Below are 7481 nucleotides of genomic sequence, written 5' to 3'. Positions count from 1 at the left end.
TTTGAGTCCCTTTAAGCTGAACTTCTGTAATGAAATCTATTTACAGACATTCCACAGTGGCCTATGGTTACTAGCTTATGCAAATGAAGTGTGACCCTGGGAATAAACCTCTTGCCCCCTCATCATCCTCCCTGGCTTCAAAGGTCTCCAGGCAATCACTTTTTTAAGTGAAGAGATTTTTAAGCTGAATTGAAATAGAAAGAGAGGGAACATAACTTGATGCCCAATACTCACACAACCCAACCATTTGCCATCTACTATTTTCCCATAAATATTTAGACACTAATTTATAAATCCATTTGGGATAAATGTGTTAGTGTGTAACGATTTTTTTTTCAGCCTCTTCTTCTACTTTGAATCCTAGAAACTAGAGACCAATATCAATCAATAGTCATTTACTCTAACTTCATTTCTTACTTCTTAAACTAAGGGTCACTAGATTGGGACAGAATTGGTTTAGTGATAATAAAATCTTCTCAGCTGATTCTATTAGCACTGAAAATATATTTGTGCTGAGCACAAGAATAATCAAAGTAATTAGAAAGACTGCACAACTCCACGAGTATAATAACTGTAATTTGGATATATCAGTGTTAGGAATATAGGAATATATTGATTTTTATAAGCAATTTTTTAATGGATCAAATATTTAGAGAAGGGTAACGGAAGTGGATAATTGATTGCATTTTCAGATGTATTAGTGGGAAAGAGCAGTGAAAAATTTTTGAATGGCAATCACCATACCAAAGTACATAATTTTAGGGGGTTCCTTCCTCTTGGATGATATCTTGAAAAAAAAGTTATTTTTTGTGGAGAAAATGTTTAAACTCCAGATGGCTAGTGGATTCAAATCAGTTCCTAGAGGGCCCAGAGACCTCAAGGTCAAAGTGTCATCACAAGATATTGTCAAAACTTAGAAACAAGTCCAGGATACTCTGGAAACTGTAAGCCAAGAGATCTCCTCTGCAATATTTCAAGGGATGGCAAACCACAGATTACTAACTTTTTGACCTGGCCAAATGACATGACAAAGTTAGAGTGCAAGAAAATGTTGGCAATTCCCTGTGAATCTACTTATATATATTTATATAAATACATTTATATATATTTACACACACATATATATTATTTATATATTTTATATATTAAATTTATATCTTTTATTTATAAATTTATATATAAATTTATAGGAAATTATATATACATATATATTTTTTAATATATAATAACATTAATTATATATATACATATAAATTCTCTACTTAAGTCTTCTGAATCCTTGCTATTTTTAATGAAATATAGAGCTTTATTAACTAGTGATTCAGTAGTAAAGAATCTACCTGCCAATGCAGGAGACACAGGTTCGATCCCTGGGTCAGGAAGATCCCCTGGAGAAGGAAATGGCAAACCACTCCAATATTCTTGCCAGGGAAGTCTCATGGACCGAGGAACCCGGCAGGCTACAGTACATGGGGTCACAAAAGATCAGACATGATTTAGTGACTAAACCACTACAACAAAATGTTATTTAAACTAGCTTATCGTTATTCGTGTTCTGAATTGTGCAAAAATCATTAAATTTATATCATGGGATTTTACTTTAGATGGTTTATGTTGAATAGTCACTATTTGGCATAGGTGACTAGTTATGCCTTGAAATGTGTAAGTCTCTGCAAAATCCTTGCTTTTAAAGGGGTCAAGGACCTCAAGACCATAACCATCTGCCTGGAAAAATTTGAATAGGCTCCAGAATGGAGCTAACAATCCTGAATGCTTGGCCAGCAACAAATGAATGAAAGGTGGGGAAGTAATAAATTATGTCCCCAAAACAGATGCCAGAAATCGGTACTACAACTCTGAAGGTCACAATAAGTAATGTCTTAAAGTTTGTTGTACTTGTGAATATTATTAAGTTGAAGAGGAAACATGCATGAGACCAGAAATATGGGAAATGATATAATAGAACTATGATCAGTAATTAAGAAGAAACTGTAGTGGATTTCCCCAGTGGTCCAATGTTAAGCCATCACCTTCCAATGAAGGGGATGTATGTCCAATCCCTGGTGGGGGAGCTAAAATCCCACATACCTCAGGGCCAAAAACAAAACAACAAAACAAAATATAAAATAGATACAATATTGTAAGAAATTCAATAGAGACTTTAAAAAATGGTTCACATCAAAAAAATCTTAAAAAAAAAACAAACTGTAGCATACCAAGCTAAAATCAACTAAAAATTTTAATACTAGAGACACTAAAAACCCAATGGAGAAAAAAAAATCAAAGAACTCAACCTGTGGAAAGTAGGAAATCCAGTAGAAAACATGCAAACATTAAAAGAAAACATTCCTTTAAAAAATAACTCAGCATTCATACACACCAAAGATTCCCTTTGGAAGCATTTCCTCAGATACTTACCTGTCAAATTTTTAAATTTCAAGAAATAAGAAAGATTGGAATATAATCTCAACTGTGGATATTGGTCTTCAGACTGAGAAGCCGGTAGGAGGGTCCTCAAAGATAAAGAGGTACTCTTAACAAGAGCCGCAAAAAAAAAAAAAAAAAAATAGATAACAGAATTTAAAATGGCAATATCCTTTGGAAGGACAATAGAAAGTCCAAGTTCAAGTTCCATGGAATGGTCACAGTCTCGCACTTTTTTAAGATCCTGGCCACTATGGCAGAAGACACATCTCGTGTCTCACACAGTTTCAGAAATCCCTGTTCTGAACCACATTTACACAACAAGTAGTAAAACAGGATCCCTACCAGCAAAGCCCTGGGATGTGTCAACCTTACCAGTTCTGCGTACAACTCATCACCAAACAACATTCCCTAAAGAATAATGACCCAGGCTATTTTTCCACAGTGGGTTTAAAAATCTCAAAGAACAAAGGCAGAGGGAAAGCTCTAAAAATTCACAGAAATGTACCATCAGTGCAGATGGCCAGAAAATAATGGCAGACCACAGAGGAGAGTATTTGAGGAAAGGATTTACCTCTTTGGGCCAAACCACACATGGAGAGGGCAGTGTGCTTGGGGCCCAAGCATTTCAGCCCACGCCCCTTCAGCAAGCCAAGAGCATTCTGATACTGTTAGATCATAGGTACCACTTCAGGGGCCACAAGAACCTAATGTTTTCTTCTTAACCAATAGAAAGATGCAAAATACAGTTGCCTTCTTGGTAGATGAATCCCAGCTAGGGGGCACTGAGGTCCTGGGAGACTAATATGAAAAGTAGCTTGTGCTTTTTGACTATATTTGTGAAAGATGCTCCATTCCTTTGTAAGTAAAGCTGTTACTTAGGAGATGGTAGAGTACTGTTGCCTGGAAAATCCCATGGACGCAGGAGCCTGGTAGGTTGTAGTCCGTGGGGTCGCTAAGAGTCGGACACGACTGAGAGACTTCACTTTCACTTTTCACTTTCATGCATTGGAGAAGGAAATGGCAGCCCACTCCAGTGTTCTTGCCTGGAGAATCCCAGGGAAGGCAGAGCCTGGTGGGCTGCCGTCTATGGGGTCACACAGAGTCGGACACAACTGAAGCGACTTGGCAGCAGCAGCAGCAGAGCAACTTCATATAAAGTCCAGGACCATGGTGGCTCCAACCAGGCTCTTACAGGAGTAAACAGCTATGAATCCCGAAGTGAAGGGCAAGTCTTGGCTATTAGCTCAGGGTTGAACAAAGACTGGAGGCATTTCTGGGAGTAGGATATTGGATGCAATAAGTGGCACTAGTGGTAAAGAACCCACCTACCAATGCAGGAAACTTAAAAGATGTGGGTTAGATCCCTGCAGTGGAAAGATCCCCTGGATGAGAGCACCTCAACCCACTCCAGTGTTCTTGCCTGGAGAATCCATGGACAGAGGAGCCTGGTGGGCTATGGTCCATAGGGTCGCAAAGAGCCAGACATGACTAAAGTGACTTCACATGCACGTACATGTCATTGAAGCCTTTCAAACCAGTGCCTAGGCTGGAGTGACTGGCAACTAAACATATGCATAGGGACTCTCTCCTGTAGAATGAGTAGGCATCCAGCAAAAAAGTGCAGACAAGTCTAAGAGTGAAACCATTTGGACAAGGGAGGCAAAGTGAGCTGAACAAATTTTCCTGTTCCCTGTATGCCTTGTTTGAGAAGTAAGACTAGCTTGCCCTTTAGCCTTAAGAATTTACAGGGCTTCTTGGGCAATTAAGGAGGTGGTATACTAAGAAGGCAGATAGGTACTTAAGTGATTAGAATATGTTCTAAATTTATGAAGCAGGGCATACTGCTTACAAAACGATTATCAGTCTCTCTTCAAGGCTTATATCATATTCATCATAATTGCACCTTCATTCTCACAACTTTCTATTTTCAAGGTGGTTATACATCAAATAATACATTATTTGAAATATCTTTCCTTAACTGCATATTTTGATTCTCTCCACAAATACATGAAAAGTGAAAGTGAAAGTCACCCAGTCGTGCCCAACTCTTTGCAACGCCATGGACTATACAGTCCATGGAATTCTCCAGGCCACAAATACATATCTAGTTTCTAATAAGAAACTACTGATACAAACTTCCATTAACAGTCACCTTCCCTATTCATTACAGCACCTATCTTCAACTGACAAATTATGCTTTACTTCCTGTGGTTACATTGAATTCCAAAATATAAAATACAAATTCCAATTTCCTTTCAGTAATGTCTTTCAAGATTAAATTCACCCATGGTTCAGTGGTAAAGAATACACAGGTTCCATCCCTGAGTGGGGATGATCCCCTGGAGTAGGAAATGTCAACCCACTCCAGTATTTTTGCCTGGAAAATTCCATGGACAAAGGATCCTGGAAGTCTACATTTCATAGGGTCACAAAGAGTCTAAGCACACAGACACATAATGTTTTTCAAAGTGTTGTTAACCTCCCTACAAAATTAGTTTTACTTCAGCTTGAAACCAACTGCATTTTCAGGGGATACTGAAACACAACAGAGATCCTACTGCGTTGTACAATCTTTTTTTGAAACAGTCGTGTTTTAAATTAACTTTAAAATATATATATATATATATATATATGTATGTACACGGGCTTCCCAAGTGCCCCTGGTGGTACAGAACCCTCCTGCCAATGCAGGGGACATAAGAGACGTGGGTTAGATCCCCGGGGCTGCAAGATCCCCTGGAGGTGGGCATAGCGACCCACTCCAGTATTCTTACCTGGAGAATCCCATGGACAGAGGAGCCTGGTGGGCTACAGTCCACGGGGTCGCAGAGAGTTGGACACAATCGCAGAGACTAAGCGAGCACACATGTATGTATATATGTATGTACACATACGTATGTATGTATGGTTTTTCTAACTGAACTTGCAATGATCCCTAGGAAGAGATGAACAATTGGACACTAGGCACAAGATATGCCTGACACCAAGCAGCAGAGGCTGCAGGATCCCCGACGTCTCTGAAGGAATTTCAATCTTGTCTTTAAAGGCTGAAGCCTGAGTCGTTAAGCCCTCAAACCCTAAGTGGCCGGAGCAGCCCAGTTGCTCTGGGTTTAAAAGGCCGCTTCCACGGGGGTCGGAAGGCAGCCGTTTTGCGCATGTGCAGACTCTGGCGCTGCAGTAGGACGCCGAGCGCCAAGTGCAGGCAAGGCAGGGGATCAAAAGCAGTGCATTAGAAAAGTTTATTTTTTATATTCAGACATTGAGTTGTACTTTGAAATCTGAGAAAAGAAGAATTTGCATGTACTTGTATATACATCTATTTTTATTTCATTATTAAAATTTTCATCTGTTTTAGCCAGCGTAGGCTAAATCGTGCTGCAGTAACAGTGATCTCAAGTCTTGTGGACTAAATAGTGAAAGTTTATTTCTTGCTCACTTTTACACTCATCACATTGACAAGCTGCTGATCTGCTCAGTGTCCTCTTTATTTTGGAAGTAAGTCTGAATAAGCAGCCCTGACATGGCACTCGCTGGTTTTGTGACAGAGAAGAGAGATGAGAATGAAGCAATGACTCTCAAAACTTGCATGGAAGTGGCATACGTCACTGCTGCTGCTGCTAAGTCGCTTCAGTCGTGTCCGACTCTGTGCGACCCCACTAGTGGCCCTTATTTATTTCATTGTAACTTATTTTGTATATATTTGTATATGGAGAGAGAGATGAGTTAATTTATACACAGCCTCCGGGAAAGACTGTCTGAAATGTTCTAACAGATCCTGGAGAAAGAAACTCTTAAGATTTTATTTGTACAGCACAGTGCCTCACTATAATATGGTCAGAAAATCATATTAGAACCCACTTACCAAAAAGACAATTTCTCAAAGACCTCTCCATAATTAAATTTATCATGCCTATACAGGTCTAAATGTCCCACTGTTCTAAAAACATCCGAGTACCTGACTATTAAATCTTATAACTAAATGTTGCATATTTAGGTTTATGCATTATAAATAATACATAAACATTATAAGCATCATAAATAATTTATACCATTATAAACAATTTTAACATAAAGTAATTTAGATGAAAAAGAAGAAATATAGTGGAAACCAATCATAATTTAAGAAACATAATTTACTTAAAGCAAGTTTCCTGAAAAACAAAGAACATTGACCACATTACATTCAGAAAGCCCCAGAATATTTTAAGTATTCATAAGGAATCTGCCTGCCAATGCAGGAAATGTGGGTTTGATCCCTGGGTTGGGAAGATCCCCTGGAGAAGGAAATGTCAACTAACTCCAACATTCTTTCCTGGGAAATCTGATGGACGGAGGAGCCTGGCTGGCTACTGTCCATGGGGTTGCAGAGTCAGATGTAACTTAGAGACTGAACAACAATTTATCTTTCCAGTTCAAGGATAGTGGTCATCCTCAAAGCAGTTATTTTCCATTGATTACATATGCTGATAAACATATACATTATAATTAATCTAAAAAATATACTATTTCTAAATAACAGAGCATGTTTTAAGAACTTAATAAAATAATATCCTAAAATACTGTGTTCAGTCCTCCTGCATCTCTGTAAATTCCAACATCTTAATCAATCAAAAAAAGACCTTCAAGGGTCAGAGTTTCTCAATGTCCAAACCACAGGATTGCTTCAGGATTTAACATCAAGCTCAATTAAATGCAATTTACATAGATCTTTCTTTGAGCATAACCAAAAGGAATTTTTTAATGTTGATAAAAGAGCAACAAGTGGGAATAAAACCACCTTTATACCCTCTCAACAACAAACAAATCAAACAACCAAACTGAGGTGAGAGGATTACATGCCATGTGATGGCATGCATCCCATGACATCACCATCATTATTACCCAACAATTACTGAGCATTGTCATGTGCAAGGTAATGTGGTTGGAGCTGATAATACAGTGACAAACAGGGGAGGAGGAATTAAGGGGAAACTTCCCAAAGAAGTCCGAATTTCAAAGAATGAATGTGAAAGAATGGATATCATTTTACCAGATAAACAACATGGGCTAGCAAA

The 7481-nt window shown here is 38.4% G+C and overlaps 1 non-coding gene across 1 annotated transcript; it reads right to left on the bottom strand.

Annotated features, from left to right (window-relative positions):
* Window positions 1-5521: 5521 nt before the first annotated feature.
* Window positions 5522-5655, bottom strand: LOC133250144 (small nucleolar RNA SNORA76). The gene has a single exon (XR_009737254.1). It is a non-coding gene; the product is annotated as a small nucleolar RNA SNORA76 (small nucleolar RNA).
* Window positions 5656-7481: the final 1826 nt, after the last annotated feature.

This window comes from Bos javanicus, chromosome 6, assembly GCF_032452875.1.
Source record: "Bos javanicus breed banteng chromosome 6, ARS-OSU_banteng_1.0, whole genome shotgun sequence".
In the NCBI taxonomy this organism is placed as follows: domain Eukaryota; kingdom Metazoa; phylum Chordata; class Mammalia; order Artiodactyla; family Bovidae; genus Bos; species Bos javanicus.
Note: the sequence above shows the minus strand (reverse complement) of the source record. Positions and strands in the feature narration are given on the sequence as shown.